Below are 21020 nucleotides of genomic sequence, written 5' to 3'. Positions count from 1 at the left end.
AACTGTACATTTCTTGCAACACGTGACGCCTCCCTCCGTCCAGGGAAAGGCAGAACTGTGGAGGAGGGATGAGCAGGAGCCGTCTGGGTCCAGGTCCAGCTCCCGCACTCATCACCCACGTGACTCTGCGTGCCACGTGACCTCTGCTCACCGCAGTTGCCTCCTCCATAAAGACTGCGAAGACCTCTCACGCACAGTAGCCTGTTTACTTCACAACTAAGTGAAAAGCCATTCCAAATCCTTTATTACCCCTTCTTTACCAGTTTCTAACTCATGTTAGAATATTTTAATATACGCTGCCTGAACCTGAGTGGGTCGTTATTTTGAACAGTAGAGGATTATGTTTACAAGGTATTAATTTTCCATTAACTTTTCAAGACCTTACAACAAGCACTTCAGTGCTCACCCAGAGGGCGCAGTTGACTTGAGCGCATTACTGCCATCATTCTTGAGACTTCCCAGGGCCCAGCTACACAATATCCCACCACCTTACACAGAACAGTAATTCTCTTGCCCACACAGGAAACAGCACAATGATCAGTGATGAATACAAGAACTGTACGCATTAAATATATTACATAATAACATGACCCCAGCTTAAGATTGGATGATTTAGTAAAAAATAAATAAATAAGTAACAATAATACTAAAGGGCTTAATGCTAATGTGAGTGCATCTACATCAAAATGCATTTGACAGTATTCAAATCCCTCTGGGGACAATTTTGTTGGGAAGTAGGGAGTGGCTGGCCAGGACTCACACAGATGAGTGTCAGTGGTCACGTATGAGGTTGGGACTCGGTCACAGACAGGATTCACTGAGATTCACACAGACAGAAAACACGATGACTCTTCTGCACAAACATTAAAAGGTCTTTTTCTAAGAGCCTTATTTAACAAAAAGTGGCAACCTGCCAAAGAAGGTATTGAGCATAGAACCACTCTTTACAAGACCAAATTCAAAAGATTGTTCTCTCATGAATCTCGGTATTATTGTTAGGCACAGAAAATATTTGCAGAAGGAAGTACAAAAATATATTTGCAAAAAATATATACATATATTTGTATAAGCAAATACTGCCAACACTAAAGCAATATGAAAATGTAGGCCTTTACTGGCAAGTAGTAAACGAAACAAAAAGCAAATGAAAGCCAAATCTCTGTTGCTCAGGTGAAAACAAGAACACTTGAGAACAAAAAGTCAATAGAACTTTTGCTCCTGGCCGCATAGCTAAGGCTTGCCACCAGAATGTTAGCCTGCAGTGCCGTCTTCTATTCCGAAAGCACCCACACCACGTTGAGTTGTGTGCACTTCCCCAAAGGTGAACGAAGGAAAAGCACAGTCCTAATGGTGACCTGAATGGATCTGTGACAAATGTTCTGCTTGAAGATAATCTTCAAGAGCTGCAGTTACCAGTTCAGTATATCCAAAAGCATTCTCATAGATTTAAAGCTGCAGATGTATGTGTGTTATTTTAAATTCAGTTACTCCCCCTTAAAGTCAATGCTGATTTAAAGTGTTAGAAAGAGGGAGTACACAAAGCAACTTTCTTCCAAAATCAGGAGGTAAAGGGGCAATACCTAGCACAAAAGAGATTAAGTGGTAGTGGCCAAAAAAAAAAAAAAAAATCAATAAAAGTAACGAATAAATCATCCTGAATAGTAGAATGTGGCAAGAATCCCTGATACTTTTCGGTGGAATAATGTGGTCCCAGTTCTGTGATCTTTCACGCTAACAGGGGCTTTTTCTAAACACAGAATTCAACATCTAAGGAATTTAAAACACTTTATAATAGTTAATTCATTTCCCTATTACATTCCTTCCTGGTTAAAAAAAACAAATTCTGCAAGATGTATTTTGCCCATGGAGGATGGAAAGCACCAAGATGAAGTGAATGACTTAAGAGAGTAAAATGCCTCCCTCTGCCTCGTTGCCAGAAGCACAACTGAGACATCCTTAAAGCGTGAAGAGCGACTTCGTGAAAGATCCGAACAGAAACAGCACAGCGCGCATGTCCATGGAAGTAGTAGCCCCTTCAAAGCTGACACGCTCATTACAAAAACGCCCGCCAATGCTCAAAACGTTTTAGGAACAACTCTTTTAAGGCTGCCATCACCTATTTAACATTCTTTTGAAATTTTCAACTGTGACAAATTTGGTTCTTTGAAAGTGGAATTTGATATCTGTGAGTCGGAAATACATTTAGAAAATAAAGGGAATCATCAAGCTGGATATTATTTTTAATCAAAAAGACAAGCGCTTTTCTTACGTGGCTCGTAAACTACTTCCAAAGACCACTCTTTAAAACTGTTCCAAACTCCCCTTCTAACAACAGCAGCTACAGATTAAGGAGCCAGCCTCCGAAGATGACCTCTTGCAAGGGCACATTTCACTCTTCCTGATGTCTCTGGTATTGGCACTGTGTGTGCACTTAATTAGGTAACAGCTACATCGATTCCATTTTCTCTAGTTATTCATTCATTCAGCAAATATTTATGGGACACCTAATACGTGCTAAGTACTGTGCTAAGTCTGGGGAGATAATGGTGAGCGAAAACAGGTCCACCACCTGCGCTCATAAAGATGGTTTACAGAACCACATAAATTATAGCCAATAAGTCAGCTCAATGGGGGAAAAAAAAAAGATGCATGGTGATTCAAAGGCCTATTAAAAATGATTAAAGAATACAACTTAGATGGCACAAATAAACTTTAACAATTCATGAAGTGGACAGTCTCCTTTCGGCAAAATGGGACAGAAGGCAGGAAACTTTTACGGGATGAAGAATAAAGAACAAAGAAGAGAAAAGTAGAAAATAAATGATTGGCTGGGGCCACACAGTCAACCCCGTCTGGGGTGAGAAGACCCAGAGCCGACTTGGTGTCTGCAGACTGGCGACTAGGTATACTTAGCACGCTTCTGGTCAAGCGGACCAGGGACACCAAAATCATCCAAGTGTCAGTTTGCTGATATGACACCCTGAACAGGTATGGCTCCATCTTGGGCCTAGAAAGTTATGTCAACAAGCCTATAAAAGAGAGACCCAACTAGTGTAAAAAGGCTTCCCTGAGGAAATGTGGTTTTAGCTGAAGATAAATAGGAGTTAACAAATTACGCAAAGGGGATTATGTGGGGAGAGGTACAGGGATGGTGGGGTGGAGGAGAATGGTGTTCCAAGTAGAGTGAACAGCATGTGCAAAGGCTCTGTGGCTTTTTTAAAGACTATGGGGGCACATGAAGAGATGAAAGAAAGCCTGTGGTGCTGAAGTACTGAGAGCCGGTGAGAGAAGGGTCAGAGGTGAGGCTGGCAAGGTGGTGGGCTAGAGTCCACAGCGCCTGGCACATATTAAGGATCTTTACTTACCTTAAGAACAATGGACACTAGGAATTCATCTACAAAACAGAAACAGACTTGCAGACTTAGTAAATAATCTTATGGAAAGGGGGTGGGAAGGGACAAATTTGGGAGTTTGAGATTTACAAATGTTAGCCACTATATTTAAAAATAGATTTTAAAAAAGTTTCTTCTGTATAGCACAGGGAACTATGTTCAGTATCTTGTAACAACCTCTAGTGGAAAAAAATATGTAAACGAATATATGCATGCATATGCATGACTGGGATATTGTGTTGTACACCAGAGATTGACACATCGTAACTGACTGTACTTCAATAAAAAATAAATAAAAAATTTTTTTACAAAAGAGTGATGGGAAGCCTCAAATGGATTTTCAAATGGAAGGGAGGAAGAAGAAGGAAAATGACACCATGAAATCGATACTGTTTAAATATCACTAAGGCTGGAGCAAAGAACCCACTGGAGAGAGTGGACAGAGTAGGAGGAAGACCAGTTAAGAAGCTACTGTAAGGATCTAGAAGAGAGGGTGGAGCTAATACAGATGAGGGAAAACAAACGGATTTGAGAGACATGAAGGATGTAAAATCAGTAAAGGTTTGGATGGTATTTTGTATTTGTTATTCACTCAAAGACAATGCTTTGTTTTTGCATAATGATTCCTTTTTTGTTAATTATTTGCAAACCAAAAAAAAATCATGCAAACCTTAGAGTTCTTTTTCAATCAGATTTCTGCATCATGGTTTATCTTCTTTAAGATAAAGAAGAAAAAGTAGCAAAGAGGAAAACAAAACTTAAGAAGTATCTCATTTTATGTAAAGATGTGTGTTCTTGAAAAATTAAAGTATACCTGGGTAATAAAAGAACCTATATCTTAAAGACGATTACTGAGTAAATAGTTCTTCTGTGCACAAAAACATACACTAAAAAATGCAGAACAGATTATCATAATACTATATCAAGTGAAATGTAAGCCATTATCTCAATTATTTCTATACATCCTTTCTCCTTTATTACAGAGTACATAAATCAGGTGATTTTGCAACTCTAAAAGGAGGCAATGGCTGAGAGATTTAATAATCACCATCAAGTTTTATAATAAGCCATTTAGTAAGCAACTAGAATGCCCAAGAGGCTTGCAAGGATTTAAATCTATTCCTTCACCAATGACTTCATCCACATAGAAAAGTTATTTTTATATCTACATTGCTATGATACACCACCTCTAGTCCACACCTGCCAAGAAATACATCTTTCCGGTAGGCCTGGGTTTCCATGTCATAGCAATATAATAATAAGTTCAAAATGCCGTCAGCCTTATAAACTATATGAACGCATATACCACAAAAAGTTGAATTTTGTAGTGAATTGGCCACATGTTCCTATGTGTGATGTATACAGGCCAACTGGTACCACACTCAGAACAAACATACAGGAGGGAACCGGGTTTCAGTAGTCTCATATATCAGCAAACAACACATACAAAATTCTAATTCCATGAGCAGAAAAAAGATGGCCTAATTTTGAGATTTTACAACTAGAGTTTATACCACCCCTTCAAAATACAGCTTTTAACTTGAAAAGAAACAAATTCAGTATGAAAGTCACTGAGGAAAGAATACAAAACCATGGCATGTTAACAAACTGGCTTCTAAAGGCTAAATTCACATTTAAACATGCTGCTTTGGGCAATTTAAGTCACAACCCAGGCATTATTTGATCGGAGACTCTGCATATGAATTTCTGCTTCCTTCCTTAAGAAAAGTCACTACGGAACTAAAATACACGTGACATAACTTGAATAGCCTAAAACAGTGTCGACAGTCATTATCCTTTGTAACATACACACCTAAGCCGGAACTGGGTATATGATAGTACTTTAAGAAATATACTTGTATACACAAGCCACAACAGCTCTTTGAGAAATGCCTTGTGTGTTTATTTTGAAATGTATGCCTTGAAATCGTCCCAGCACAGGGGTGAGGAAGAGAAATCATGAAAATCTCATTATTTTTCACTTTAAAGGAAAAACAGAATAAAACAGATTAGAATTCGTAATTAAAATCTCAAGCCTTATAACATTAAAAAGAGTAATTCACAGAAAAAATATTCATTACTACTGAACTACTCCACGGAGGATACTCTATGTGCCAAGTTGCAGCTCACTTGGACATTTTATGATCACAGTTAAACAGACCTGAAAGATGGGCCTTCCAGTAAAAATGTTGACCCTTTCATGATTCCATCTGCTTGACAAGGATGTTGTGTTAAGTTACTTGGCCCATGAGTTTCCAAAGATGACCAGGCCGCCTCCTGCACTCACCAGTATTTTCATGAGGAAGGGAAAAGGGGGTTCTTATCTAAGCCTCAGGTCACCTTCCATCTTACAAGTTCTGAATTTCAAATGAAGGGACATTCACCTTTTTCTTTTTCTTGAGAAGTACAAAGTATGTCTGAAAAGGCAGTGAAAGCCTGATGGACTAACCAGAATGTTAGACATCTCATAACTAATTTTTACGAACAGAAAAAATTGGAGGTTTATACTTACTAGGGGTTAATATGGGATATTCCAGATTCTGAGAGGAACTGATTACTAAGGCATTCTGGTTTACCTTTTTTGTTTGTTGTTTGTTTGTTTCCCCTTTTTATTCAGAAAGTTTTCAACACATACAAAGTAGAGAGAGTAGTACATGAACAGGCCTGACTCGGCTCAAGAATGGACAATGTAAAACTTGTGGTTGCCAGGGGCGGAGAGGGGTGGGAAGGGACAGAATGGGAGTTTGAAATTTGTAGATACTGACAGGTATATATAGAATAAATAAACAAGTTTATACTGTATGGCACAGGGAAATATATACAGGATCCTGTGGTAGCTCAGGGTGAAAAAGAATGTGAAAATGAATATATGTATATTCACGTATGACTGAAAAATTGTGCTCTGCACCAGAAATTGACACAACATTGTAAACTGACTATAACTCAAAAAAAAAAAAAAAAGAATGAACGATGTATAGCCACCCAGAATCTCCCATTCCCACTGTCTGCCTCTGCTGGATTGTTTTAAAGTAAATTTCACATATCATATCTGAGATAAGCAGAAAAAGTGGCCCGTAAAGATACATCACTTCCTAATCCCCAGAAACTGTGAATATTACTTTTACAGCAAAAAAAAAAAAAAACAAAACTGTGACTATAACTTCAGATCTTAAGGAAGAATTTATGTTGGATTATCCAGGTCAGCCCTAAACACAATCACATGTATCCTTATAGGAGAGAGGCAGAGGGGGATTAGACACAGACATCCCAAGAGAGGGCCTGTGAGATGGCGTGGAGAGATGCAGCCACAAGCCAAGGACAGCTTCCAGAACCTGGAAGAGGCAAGAATTCTCCCCTAGCATCTCTGAGGGAGCATGGCCTTGCCTACACCTTGATTTTAGACCTCTAGCCTCCAGAACTACTAGCAAATAAATATTTATTGTTTAATCCATCCAGTCTGTGGTAATTTGTTATAAGTCATAGAAAACATATAATATTATATATAATTTGAAAAAAATTTCAGTATGTATCTTTAAATAAGGACTCTTTTTCAATAATAATCCCATTATCATTCCTTTTTTTAAGTCCCTTAATTTGCCTCCTGTCCAGAGTTAAATTTCCTAAATTGTCTCATAATTTTATATTTATAGTTTACAACTTAGTTGATTTAGCCAAATCAAGACCCAAACCTAGTTATGTCTCTTAAAAATAAAAGGAAGTTCCTTAATAAAAGGAAGTTCCTCTTCCTTTTTTGTTTTTCTTGCCATTATTAACTGAACAAACTGAGTAAATTGTCCTATAGAAATTTCTACATTCTGGATTTGGCTGTCATCTCCAGGGTGTTGTTTAACATGGTCCTCTGTTTCCTGTGCTTCATATAAGCCAGTAGTTAGTCTTCATCAGAATCACATTCAACTACTCCGCCATAAAAAAGTAATAAAATAATGCCATTTGCAGCAACATGGATGGACCTGGAGACTGTCATTCTAAGTGAAGTAAGCCAGAAAGAGAAAGAAAAAATACCACATGATATCACTTATATGTGGAACCTAAAAAAAAAAAAAAAAAAAGACAAATGAACTTATTTACAAAACAGAAATAGACTCACAGACATAGAAAACAAACTTACAGTTACCAGAGGGGAGAAGAGGGTGGGAAGGGATAAACTGGGAGTCTGAGATTTGCAGATACTAGCTAATATACATAAACTAGATAAACAAGTTTATACTGTATAGCACAGGGAATGATATTCAAGATCTTATAGTAACTTATATGAAAAATAATATGGAAACAAATATATGCATGTTCATGTATGACTGAAGCACTGTGCTGTACACCAGAAACTGACACAACATTGTAAACTGACTATACTTCAATAAAAATATATTTTTAAAAAATTGTGATCTTATTCACATATTTAGTTTTTCTCTTGTTGATCTAATCTTTGGATTGGAAGTTGAAAATCAGGCACCTTTTATTTTGAAAATCATGGGGTTTCTCATTTATATTCCTGGTACTAACAATAGTGCTGTGATTTGCACTATGCTTCTACCCACATTGTTCTTTTCAGTACCTGCTAATGGCTACTAATAGAGTAATTGCTTAATAAAAAGAGATTAATTCAAAAAAAAGAAGCACATTACATTTTTTTGGCAAGAAACTTCAGATGGTTTCTGTATATTTCCTACTGCATCAAATTGGGAAGCACAAACTATCTCCTTCTTTCTCTTTTTGTAATGTTAGGATTAATCTGTGGGTTCAGGGGTTATTAGCCTGATCCATCAATTATAAAGTTCCCCATCAGCCTTTGACCTAATAGTTGTAGCAGTCACTGGTGATCATTCCCTAGATCTGTTATTTCATTCGGGGTAACAAAATGATAATACTTTCTTTTTATCATTTCTTCTTCATTTATTAGCTGTAATTCTTCTAAAGGTAAGATTTTTGTTCAAACCATCTATCTGGTTACTCTGAAATATAGGGTTGGTTTGTTTTTTGTTTTTTGTTTTTTAATAGGAAAAGTAAGATAAATACTTGATAACATGTAATTTTTAAGGTACTGCCAGGATGGACATCCGTCTCTTGACTACAAAGACTACCTTGTCTGTGCTCAATGAGTGTAACTTCTCAAGTGCACTCAACTTAGTCCTCAAATTACCAATTCAAATACTCTGCTTACAAAATGAAACCGATTTTTAAAGAATAAAAGCCAGGATCCAACATGACTAAGTCAATTCCATGTCGGTTCTTAGGATTTATGCCCTATCAGATCAGTCCAGAATCCACAACCAACCCCTTCAAACTAGTCACCCTGAGTCTACCTGATCCTGTTTCACTAATACAACCCATTTTCTCATTCTAGACTCGGTGCCTTTGTTTCAGTGTTTTGCACACTTGCCTCTCTCCCTGCAACCAGCTAAAGCTGTCCTTTTCCCCCTCAAAGTAAACACACCTCCTGCTCCTGCGTCCAACACCCTCCTTTCTTCTGAGAATGACCAAATTCCTCTTCTTCATCCTAACTATGTAATTCTAGATGGGGTTGCCAATTACCAAATAATCTGTGCCCCTGGCCACAGGGACAAAGGTGTCACCCAAGCGAGGCCAACCAGAGCCACTCCTGGGATTTTGAGATGGAGACTAAAAGAAGGTCAGGCGCTCTTTCTGGGTGATCCATGCCAGCCATGCCTCAGCTGTGGAGAGAAAACTGACTCAGAGAGAAGTAGGGGTAAGAGACAGGGCGTCTTGGTGGTATAGGAGTTTTCAGCTTTGGCTTCCACCAAAACTTCTCCCATACCTTTGGCCACGTGAGCCAATACATCCCCTTTCCGAACAGTTTACATTTCTATCATTTACAACCAAAGGAATCCTAATACAACCCCCATCATGATTCTTGAAGACTATGACCTCAGTGACCTCTACCTTTCTGGTTTCTTGTACTTACTTTCTGTACAAATAACACTTCATCACATGCTGTCCTAATTTTTTGTGTGTCAAATACATATGTCACCATCTTCACGGCCTTGCAGACAGATATCTTACCTACCTTTTGAAAGACCCTCCCCAAACAATCTCTAGAATAGTGCTAATAGAGCTTCAGTACATAAGTAACAACAACCATGTAGTGATTATTACTTCCTTGCTAAGCAGTTTGCACGTGTCATGCTCTTGGGACAGGCATTATTATCTCCACTTAAAGACAAAGAAGCTAAAGTTCATCATAGGAAAATAATGGCCCAAAGACACACATTTACTAAACAGTAAAGCAGGGATTTGAAACAGATTTGCACCCAAATTGCATCCTCTTTCCACCATGCCCATGGTGCCTCCCACAACAATAAATACTTGCAAATTAACTTACCAGGGAGTACACCTGATTGAAGACCTCCACTTCACCCCTGACTTTCCACTAACCTGAAAGTGCATGTCACTCCACTATTAAAAATAGCATTAATACATTAATGTATAAATAAATGAGCTACATGAAATAAGGATCTTGAAAAAGTTACAATACAGTTTCTCCAAAATTGCCCCTGGCAGCCTGAAGACTAAATGCTGGCATTTCTCTTAAAGTAATAGCTAAAAGGAATGAATATTTAAGACCACTCTGCCAGAACAAGTTGTATACAACTCCCCTGGCAGTGATAATTCAAAACAGCAAAAGGAGATTTGTGAGCACCTGTCAATATGTGACATGACTTCAGCTCTCCAATTGCTCAGAGGAATATTCCGGCATCATCATTAGACACTAATAGTTATTGAGCACTCCCATGGCTTGGAGGCAGGAACAGAGGCCTTGAGGAAGAAAATGGCTCCATCTTTGTAGCTCAGCAAGGAGAAAGGCCAGGAGGGCAGCAACAGCAATTTACTGGCGGAGAACCTGAAAGTCACCTCATCTCTACGTGATCTGCATCCTCAGGACAACTATTTCAGTTCCATGCTTGTGTCTCCAATTCCTGCTGGACAGGTCCACATGGAACTCCTGCTATTAAAGTAACTTTGAGGCAACAATAGTTTTTCAGCATCTAGCCAAACACTTTCCACTGAAAAGTGTTCCATAAACGTGCTGGCGGTTGTCTGTTTCTTTTTTTCCCTTTCTCATCTTTACCACTTTGCTTGAGGACCTTATATCATATATACACACTCTTCTGGGAAATACAATGATTGTTCCTGGAAGGCCAGAAGATGCTGTCGAAGAAGCAAGTTCCTTATACACAATTTGGCACTGGGTACGCCCAGCACACACTGATGAATGGCTGCATCCCCTGGTGGGACAAGACTGCTAACTTGCATGCTATGGTGAAAGACAGACCCTAAAGAATTCATTGTTGTCACAGACTCAGAAAAACTGCCAACGAGATGGTACACGGCATCCTGCCTTATAAACCATGAACAGTCAAGGGACTCTAAATTACTCCTGCTACTGACGTGGCTATTACAAAGGCACAGACCCAGGGAAGAGGTAGTTGTGTGGTTTGAAAGAATTATAGTCCAGATAGAAGGGATCTTCAGTAACAAGAAGGAAAAAAGAAAGAGAGGTCCCAGAGGATGCATCAGAAAGCCTAGACAACAAGGAGATGTGGGGGTGAATGGTTTCAAGTCAGCAAACTCCCACTCAATTCAACACACATTTACTGAATGGCAGGCACTGGTCTACGTCTTGGGACATAGAGCCAAAGACAATCAAAACTAATTCAGCCAAGACCCCTGCCCTTCCTGGAGCTTTATGTTCTTATTCTGGGAGACAGATGATAAACAACGCACATAAGAAATAAGTAAACTGTAATATGTTAGAAGACAAGTGCTGGAGAACAGGGTAGGGAGGATGGAAAGTGCAGAGGGTTTGCAATATTCTTAGCTTAAAAGACCCAACAAAGAGCACAGTGAGGTCAGATTTCCAATGACATGCCTCAAAAACTACATTCAATTGCAGGAAAATGGGGAGAATCATACAGAGCTTGAATGAAATGTGCATAAAATTTGACAAATCCAAATTGCCTAGGAACATACAACTCGCTTCCCATATTTCATCTCCTTCACTTTTGTTCAAAATTATTGACACAAATATGCTCCGTAACATATTTACAGAGGAAGATACGAAACGACTTAGCCTGAGGCAGGGCAATGGAAATTGCAAGAGACAAGAGCAAAGCAGATGGCAGCAAAAACAGTTGCAAACCAGCACCTCAGAAAAGGGCCAATTCAACAGAACTTTAAATATGACTCAATTTTTTTCTTAGGAAAAGTTGGCTCTAGGTCAAGGATGATATATAAGTTTCATTTCTAGTAACAACTCCAAAAAACTGGCAGAGTCTCCCTGGAGCACTGCACTGATAAAGAGTTCTGGGTCCTGTGGGAAATGAGTTAGACATTTCTTCCATGGGCTGGAGATGGGGGACTGGGCACACATGCCCCACACTTGCCTTCCTTTCCTTGGTAGAGCTGAGTGCTTAAAAAAAAATCAGTAAACACTCCACTACATGAAGCAAAACCAAGAACACTGGAGGATTTAGAAGTACAGAGGTGGTCTGAGTTCTAATGGAGTTTATAATACATTTGGGAAGAAACACAAATGTATAAAAGATAACACTAGAAGGCAGCAAATGACTAAATTCCTAAAATTTCAGTACAGAGATTCGGATGCCAAGAAATTGCTACAGGAAAAGATAACCAAGAAAGGTTTCACAGAGGACACAGGCTCTGAACTGGGCTTTGAAGAATTCTCATTACTGATATAACTGGAAGGAGGAAGGACTGGTCCCAGCAGAGATGGAGAAAGAGGAACAGGTAGGTGTGCTAAGGAATGAGGAACAGGTCAGCATGGCAGCCAGAGCAGAAGACCTGCTCGGGGCACCAGAGCATAGATGTCTTGAGTATTAGTCAGGGACCTCTGGACAAACAGAGTCTATAGGAGATATAAATATAAAGGAATTGTGTATATATAGAGAGACGACAGACAGAAGCAGAGGCAGAGAGACAGAATTTATGACAAGGAATTGGCCTATGCGATTATGAAGGCTGAGAAAACCCAAGATCTGTAGTCGGTAAACCAGAGAAGTAGGACAGCTGGTAATACAGTTCAAGTGCAAGTCCAAGTTTAAGGCCAAAGGCAAAGAAGATGGATATCCTAGCTGAAAGACAGGCAGAGAGAACGAATTCTCCCTTACTCAGCCTTTTTGTTCAATTCAGGCTTTCAGCGGGTTGAACAAGGCCCACCCATGGCGGGAGGGCAGTTTGCTTTCTTCACTGTACCAATTCAAACATTAATCTCATCCAGAAACACCCTCACAGACATACCCAGAATAATCTTTAACCAAGTCTCTGGGCACCCTGTGGCTCAGTCAGTTTGGCACCTAAATTTAACCATCACACCTTGAGTTGAGTCATTACCCAGCAGGCAACAAGGACCATGATCAGTGACATGAGCAAGGCTGTACTTTAGAAAATCAAACTGATTATGGCGTGAAAATGGATTATAGAAGGAAAAACTAGAAACAAAAACAAGGTCACAAATATTACAATTGCCCACGTGATAGTAAGAGGTGAACCATCAACAACAAACATGTCTAGGATTCTGTCCAAAGTAAGTTCTCTGCTAGGTGATTAAGATGAGTTACTCTTGTCTCCCTATATTTCTATATTTTACTTTGATGTCAGAATCCAAATGGCGAACTATCAGGAATGGAGAAGCAAGCTCAGGATTCCAAAGGACAGCCACGAGGATGCAGATGTGGAGATTACCCATGCAGGGAAGGAGGCCAAGCTCAGAGTTTGCTCCGGGCATGCCTACCCTGCCAGAAGCTCATGGACAGCAGGTTGAGTCAGTCAGGCTTGAGTCAGGAAGCCTCATCAAACCGACTCATTTTGTGATTCACTGTAGAGAAATAACCACTCCCAGGTGGTAAACTAATCCTAAAACATGATCAAGACGTAGGGCTACTTTAAGAGAACAAAAGGCAGGAGGCAACAAAACCAGCCCCCAGACACCTAAACACAAGTTCCAAGCTGATTTATCAACAGCAACTGCAGGGTCCACCTTCTGAATCAGACACACAAAGTCCTAAACAGTAACCCAGTGGAGAAGTACAAGGAGGAAACTGAAAGCTCAAACTTAAATCAAACTGATAAGAAATCAGCAATCACCATTAAGTAAACAGCAAGTTGTTGGGTGTTTCCTGAAGCAAAGCAAGGTCAGTACACAAAAAAATCAAAACACAAGCACTATATTCAACCTATGAAGTTTCCCTGTTTCCTAAGAAATTCTTATTTTATTAAGAAATTTTTCATATGAAAAATATCAAGAACCATTTTTCCTAATAAAATAAATATGGGAAGACATCATCTTCATTATGAGGACGCACAAAGTAGTCAAGTTAGATGACCTACTGATGATTGTATTTTTAAAGTATGGCTTATATCACTTACGCATAAATACACATGTGTGTCTATTCATATAGGTTGTGTGTGTACGTGTGTGTGTGTACAGACACTTATACTTATTAGTATATTTTTATACTCATTCTGATGTAATACAAAGAAAATCAGGAATGAACTCCAAGTACAAGTTCCATGAACACAAACAAAACAGAAGACACTCATCTTGAGGAATGAAACATAATCCAATTGAATGGTTTTGAACAGAGCTTGGCCTCAACGAAAATATTAATCAACTCTCTAAGATGGCCAATAAAAAACTTTGCCACAGGAATTCCTGAAATGTTCCTGTTTCAAGGAGCCTGAGTCATGAAATTTTGCCAAAGTATCTTATTTCACGTTTTCCACACACAGATGAGTGAAATCAATTCCTGGGACTTTCTACAGGCGTGAAGATCTTAAAACTGACCCATGACCAACATTTCAACAGAAGTAAACTTAAATACGTGAAGAGCTAAAATACACTCACTCTGCACTCTGCAAAACCAAGAGGGTTCACTGAACTCCTTAATGGCATGTCCTAGAATAGTGTTCTTAAGAAAAATTTTTTTAAAAACCATGCTCCATAAAAAATAATTAGCAGCTCCTCCAACAACTGCAGGGTATTTTTATAGCTGTTATCAATTACTTTCTTCTCTTGGGGAAAACATTAGAAGCAAAAACCTGAAATGTGAAGAAATGAGATGAGCTTTAACCTAAAAGCTCAGTGCCTTTTGTTACCATGGGCTCTTGTTTCAGAGTCTGGTCATATATTAATAATTTCTACCTTCAGTCTGATACATTCAAAAAGAAAAAAGCTATTAATATAATTTAAAATCTAGGGACACTATTAGGAAAAAGTATAAACTAGAAAAGTTTAACATTTTCATATCTGACTCTTTCATAAAACTTTCCTACACAAAACACTTACACAAATGTACAAAGATATACTTTATTTTTTCTTAACAAAGATACACTTTAAAAGATGTTCTCTAAAGCACTGTTCTTACTGTGGAAAAGTGAGGAACAACCCAAATTTCTAACAATAGGAAATTGTTCAAATAACCTGTGATGCAATACTATACTGCCAGAATGCTCTGAATGTATGCTCATGCATACACTCTTAAGTTACTATGTTAAAAATAAAAACCAGTTGAAAGTTGTTTCATATTACCCCACTTGTCATTACAATCACAATAACAAATATATTTTAGTATAGGGAAATTTGGGAGAAGAAACATATACCTATTTACAGCAGTTTCTCTAGAATACAAGCTTACAGTGCACTTTAACTTTCAACATTACATATTTGAATGTTGAATATGAATATGTTTTGTGTGTATAATCAGAAAAAATAAAGTTTTTTTATATGTTTTATTTTATATTCATTTTTAGAAATACATTGTTTTTGGTTTTTAGATAAAACATGAAACAGACAAAATTCCCTGTACAATACAAAAAAATCAACCCACTGTTGGCCAAAACTTAGCTATCTATTTACATATACAGATAACTCTCTGTAAAAATAAATTCTTCAAGGCTAAACCAACTATGTTTAATTTGCTCCTACCATAGGAAAGTATTATTATCCAGTTTTGATGAAAGTGTCTCAAAATATTACTATATGGAATCAAGAATTTTATTCAGCTTTGAAGTTACATATCATGATTATTCTAAGGGAAAAGATAGGATTCATATCATAATTAAGTAAATAATATAAAAATGCTAAATCCTATACCTGAAAGTTATCTTTTCATTATCTAGAAAAATAAACTTTTATTTTAAGTTAGTGATATAATTAGAAGGGAAGTAGGAGAAAATCTTATGTATAAAGAAAAGGGAAAACAGGGTGTTAGAAACTGTTCTGTTATAGCTCTAAAATATCATCTACCTCTACCTCTCCTTTGGAAGACAGTTGTTTCCTTATTCTCAGAACTTCAAAATTAAGCAATACATATGGATATTGGAAAGGCCCCCTAGCATCTCCCGTTACTAATAGCTTCTAGGGATAAAAGTTTAGCCCAAACTCCAGTAGTATCATATTCAACGGAGCAACACTGTCAATTCCTGAAAATTGTTGCAGACAAACTGCCAAGTGTCTCTAATTCTAATTTTAAAATACTGCAGAATTAATCTCCAAAAGAAGTATAGATCCTGCAAACTCTGAAACGATTTGAAGCATTTTCATAGTGGAAACTCAAGGAATTAGAGATAACTTACTGCTTTTGATTCCACAGTCCTGTAACCATTTCAAACATTATAAAAACCAGATAAAGGAGAAGACAGAAGTGCCTGGAAAGGTAACTGAGGAATCACAAGCATGGGGGAAATTTTGACCTGCCTGGGGAAAGGCGTGAACTTGCGCTGGGAGAGGTTTGTCTCCACAGTCATGTAACCTTGGTGAAACAAACTCCTATCCCTCAATTTTCTCACCTCCAAAATGAGAAAACTGGGAATTAACAATCTCTGTGATCCCTTTCGGCTCTAAAATTTTGAAAATGAATCTTTATCCTTGCCAAAAGATATCTAAAAACATAATAATAATATATGTATAAATAGTATCAAATATATGGTATAAGGTTAAAAGGTATCTGGCCAAAAACAGCAGACTCCTGCCTAGCTCTTCCTCACCCTTGAGTTCCATTCCCCAAAAGATGCTCCTTCAACTCTTTTAGATGTTTCTTCCTATAATTACTTCCATATTTGTAAATCACATACTTGAATTACTATTTTCTGATTCCCTCCCCTCCAGTTTAGACCCTACCAAAAGTTCCTTCAACAACTGGGGCATTTATTCACCCATCCCACCTCCAGGGGTGCAGCTACACTGTTGAAATGGGAAGGATATAAAGATTACATGCACATACATACATGTATATAAGTACATGTTTATATACGGTCCTGTCCCCAGTGAGCACACATTTTGATAAATGAGAAATAAGATCCCATTTCACAACCAAATACTTCACAAAATGCAGAAGAGAAAAAATTAAAAGCCTGGCCTCTAAATCAGAAATCCTGCATTGGGGTCTGAGTCCACCATATATAGGAACAAAGTATGCACCTGAAAGTTCCTTATTTTCTCTGAATCTCATCTGCTTTCCTCATGTGTAATCCGAATATAATAGCACCAGCTATGAAATGGTTAAATCACAAAGCACAAATGTGGTACCCGTGAAAGTACTTTGATGCTCATAAAGCACTATAAACATGTGACCTTCTGTTATTGTCTTCACTAAGAGATCCCTATAAATGAAGTTATTGGTCACTCTTGAGCACTGTTCTCGTACGTAGGCTTAAAAACTAAGAGTTGGAAGTCGCTGAGTATAAGAGTGAAATAGCTGTAAATTGTGACCCAAGGCCAGAATCTGAGGGTCCAGCTTTTCAAAGGGCTTATGCATTGCCCTATGAGACAAATATACATAGAATAAAGATCAAGCATCTAAGTAAAGATCAGAGAAAGCAATTCTGTTTTATATTTGCAGAGAGAGGAAGCTTCCTTATCATGTTTTCATTTTTAAACTAATACAAGAAATAATTTCAAAAGTCACTCCTCAGGCAACTCTTCCTTGCTGCTTCTAATACGTACCTCTCTATTTCTACATAATTTGTACATCTGCTTTTTGATTTGCAGACACAATCTACTGACTTCCTATCACGGTAGAAATAACTTTGCAAAGAAAGTGTTTTGAACCAAACAGGGTAAGTTATTGCGAAGAACTGTCCAGCAACGCATTACTGACACTGTGCTAAAACAGCCCTTTCATTTCTGGTCTTCAAAGGCCTACATTAAAAGTGATACAACCATAGGGTCTCTATTTAGAGGTAAGAAGGAAGCTAGCTAGGCAGTTGGGCCAAGATTATTAGACCATTCTAAACCTCTCTCTGAACCTAGTTCAGTGACACTCAGTTTCTCTTGCCGTTTCCACCTGCCCCACACAGTTTAATCCTGTTCCTAAAACTACAGGACAAATGATAAATGGGACCCCAAACATAATTTATTTCAAGACAGGCATAGGCACAATTCTTACGAGCTCTGTGAAAAGGGAGTAACTGGAACTAAAAGAAACCAGCCGTTAATTATCAGAAAAGTTACCTAAAGCCAACAAGTATGCTGCATTAAAGTAATTTATGGACTGAATCTCCTGCTCAGTTTCTGTCCAGAGAAGACCACTAAAGTTCTCCCAATGCAGACTTCGGTTGTGGTTTGGGCAGTTTCAGGGAAAACATTCTGTCCAGTGCCAGGTGTACAAGTGAACTTGAGGTCAGGCAGGTGATGCTGCCAACCAGGCATGGTACATTAAGGAGAGGAAATCTTTTCTCTCACTAATCAACAGGATAAAGGTGATTATGCAGGAATTATTTTTCAATGACCTACATAATTTCATCAGGGCTGCTATGGCTATTAGCAGAGAGCAGCTGACTTCCTAATGAGATGAATTTGATAGCAGGACCCTTCCAGAGAAGTCAGGGAGTGGGTTCAATCCACAGGGAAGCAACAACTGGTATTCATTGTTTACTGTTACTCCTCACAGCTGTCTCTCCTCTGTTTGAGGGTCCTTCCTTCCACAGGGAATATTCCCCACACCTGGATGGCTAACGCTGCAGCATCTGCTGACTGGTGGAAGCCGGGTCTTTTAAGAATGGATGGATCCAAGTGGGTGGGACAGAGCTGAGCTAATTCATCAGACTTGCCCACGTGATTCGCAAAGTCCCAAGCAAACAAGGCTACCGCTGCCACCGACACCTCGCTCTGGCCGGACTTGAAATAGGACAGCAGCTAGTTCCACTCCTTAGCACAAATGGAATTAACAAGGGACCTTTGTTAAGATTGGAGTCGGCCACACACACCCCATCATCATCATCAGTAACAACCACCACGACTCGAACGCAGTTTCATTAGAGAACTCGATGACACTGAGCAAGAGGCACTCCGCAAGTAAGTCCTCACAACAGAAAAGTGCTGCAAACCTCAGAGTGGCATTGCCTCTGTCTCTTGTGTAAAACAGAGGTTCTGAGAGGGAAAACTGAGCCCCACATCTCTTCTCCTTGGCCTGTTCCTCCCGTAGGTTCCCGGCTCTCTAGCTCCAGGAACCAACGAAAGGGGTGGAGGGCCCTGGTGCCATCCTCCTCCGTCAAAACAAGCTGGCTCTCCCCCGGGATCAGTCACCAAGTAACGCCCGGTTCCGCAGCTCTGGGAGCCACCTCCTCCCGCCCGTGCCTCGGCCTGACACACTGATCTTGTTTGAGGTACTCCCAGCGGGGCCCCCATCCCAATTCCTGCTCCTCCCGCGCAGTCCGAGAATGCAGGTAAGGGACACTTCTCTCACCCCTCCCTTGACCCCTAAAATAAAAGAATGCCTCAGGCGCAAATCTCAGATCCACATACCACCTACCTGTCAGCGGCCGCGGCTCCTCCTCGCCGCGCGGTGCCGGACTCTCTAGGACTGTCCGGGAACAATCCAGAAAGTTTGTGCCGCGGTCCTGGGGACCGCCACCCGCGCTGGCTACCTCGAGGAAGGGGCAGCGGGCTCCTCGCCGGGTCCCAACAGTCCGCTCCGCGCCCTGGCCGGCGGCCGCTCGCAGGTCTCGGCCTGGCTCCTTCCCGCCCAGCTCCAACTCAACAGCCGGGCCCGGGAAGAAAGTAGGAGGCTGGAGAAGGTCCGAGCGCAACTTTCTGACGGCGCGTCAGCGGGTACCTGAGCCGCGCGGCTCCCGGGCGTCCCTCTCCCGCCGGTCTCTCCCTCCCTACCCCGCGCCCTCGGGAACGCGGGCGGGGCCCGAGCCGGGGCGGGGCCCAACCTGCCCAGCCGGCCCAGGGGAGCGCGCGTCCGGCCCGGCCCCCGCCCCTGTCCCCACCAGCGCCGTCCCGCCCCCAGCCCCGCCTCTGCCCCCGCCCTCTGCCTCGCCCTCAGCCCCGCCCCTGCCCCCGGGGCGCGCGGCTGCCAGGTGCGCGGTGCGAGGGGGCGGGGCAGCGGGCTCCGCTGCAAGGCCGCCCCGGCGCCCGTTTCCAAGGTGAAGGAGGAGGAGTCTCTGAGAGAAAGTTTCCACCGAAACTTAAACCCTGCGGAATGGAGGACACCTCGCCCTTGGGGGTTCGCCTTTCGCCGGCACTGCACCCCTTCACCCTACTCCTCTCACCACACACGCAGAAAATAAATCAGCCTTACAGTACGGCTAAAAGGCTCGTTTCTTGGGTTCTGCTGAGTGGAGAAAGTCAGACGACTCTACTTTGAGATTTAGATCTACTCCTACTGGGACGTTTTAGATTTCTCACTTCCCAGAGGTTTAACGGCGGCCATCGGCGCCCTTTCCCCACTACAGTTTCTTTTTTTCCTAAAATGTTATTACAGCCTGCAGAGAGCCGAATTGAGTGATGGAAACGTTCGCCTTGCACTTCTGGCAAACTCCCCGAAGTGGGCAGGGGGAGACGAGGCCTCGTAGATGTTAATAAAGTGCCCAGGTTCTGGGACCCGGAGGAGAGCGGGGCGGGGCGGCTGGTTTGTTTTTCAAGGGGAGTCAGCGTTATCGGAGTTGTCCGTCAGGATATGTGTGCAGTTCACTAGCGATTTTCCTCCTGAAAATGAGGGCTCTTTAATTCGGACAATTCTACGGCGAAAAGGAAGCTTCCCCAACTCAGGACTCCGTGGAAAATGGGAGAGCACGTCGGGATCAATTTCCGCACCACCCCGGGAGTGGTGAGGGCCTTTGGCACTGCCCTGTCTCACTATCCTTCCCAGAGCCCGGACCTCGGACCCTGGACGGCCCGGCCGCTGGTTGGCCAGCTGCCCTTCACGAGAGACGGTGCCCATTGCCAGGCTGGCATCGCCACCTCCCCAGTCCATTCCTCCGCCTCCCACACACCTTCCGTCCTTGGGTGGCAAAGACAGAGGTCTGCTTTCTGGACTTTAAATCCAGGAGGAGGAATCAAATTCTTGGTTAGAGGCCCTCTTGGCATATTCAGAACCCTGCAGTTGATGTGGCTGAAACTTGAGCTGAGCCTCAATCTGAGCAGGTTGGGCCACACCATGTCTTGCAAAGGCGGATGTGGAGCTTCTCCCACTGTGGTGGCACCCTGCTGGCACGGCATCAGATTCTCCTTTGGAGGAAGTATCTTCTTCCCTGCATTCTCGATGAATGCCACCCGGAGACAACCAAAATCAAGTATATCTAGTTTCAGGTTCTCTCTTGCACCCATGGTAATCAGAGGATGCAAAC

General features: G+C 41.0%; 1 protein-coding gene across 1 annotated transcript in view; it reads right to left on the bottom strand.

The window, feature by feature from the left end:
• FAM160A1 (family with sequence similarity 160 member A1) overlaps nt 1-19599 on the bottom strand; it is a 230540-nt gene extending 210941 nt beyond the window's left edge. Inside the window, exon 1 of the mRNA XM_032464806.1 lies at nt 19199-19599. The gene's annotated coding sequence lies outside the window, so the exon portion shown is untranslated. The remainder of the gene's footprint in view (nt 1-19198) is intronic.
• Between the last annotated feature and the right edge of the window lie 1421 nt (nt 19600-21020).

Source organism: Camelus ferus, chromosome 2 (genome assembly GCF_009834535.1).
Source record: "Camelus ferus isolate YT-003-E chromosome 2, BCGSAC_Cfer_1.0, whole genome shotgun sequence".
Taxonomy (NCBI): Eukaryota; Metazoa; Chordata; class Mammalia; order Artiodactyla; family Camelidae; genus Camelus; species Camelus ferus.
This window is presented reverse-complemented; position numbering and strand designations above follow the sequence as displayed.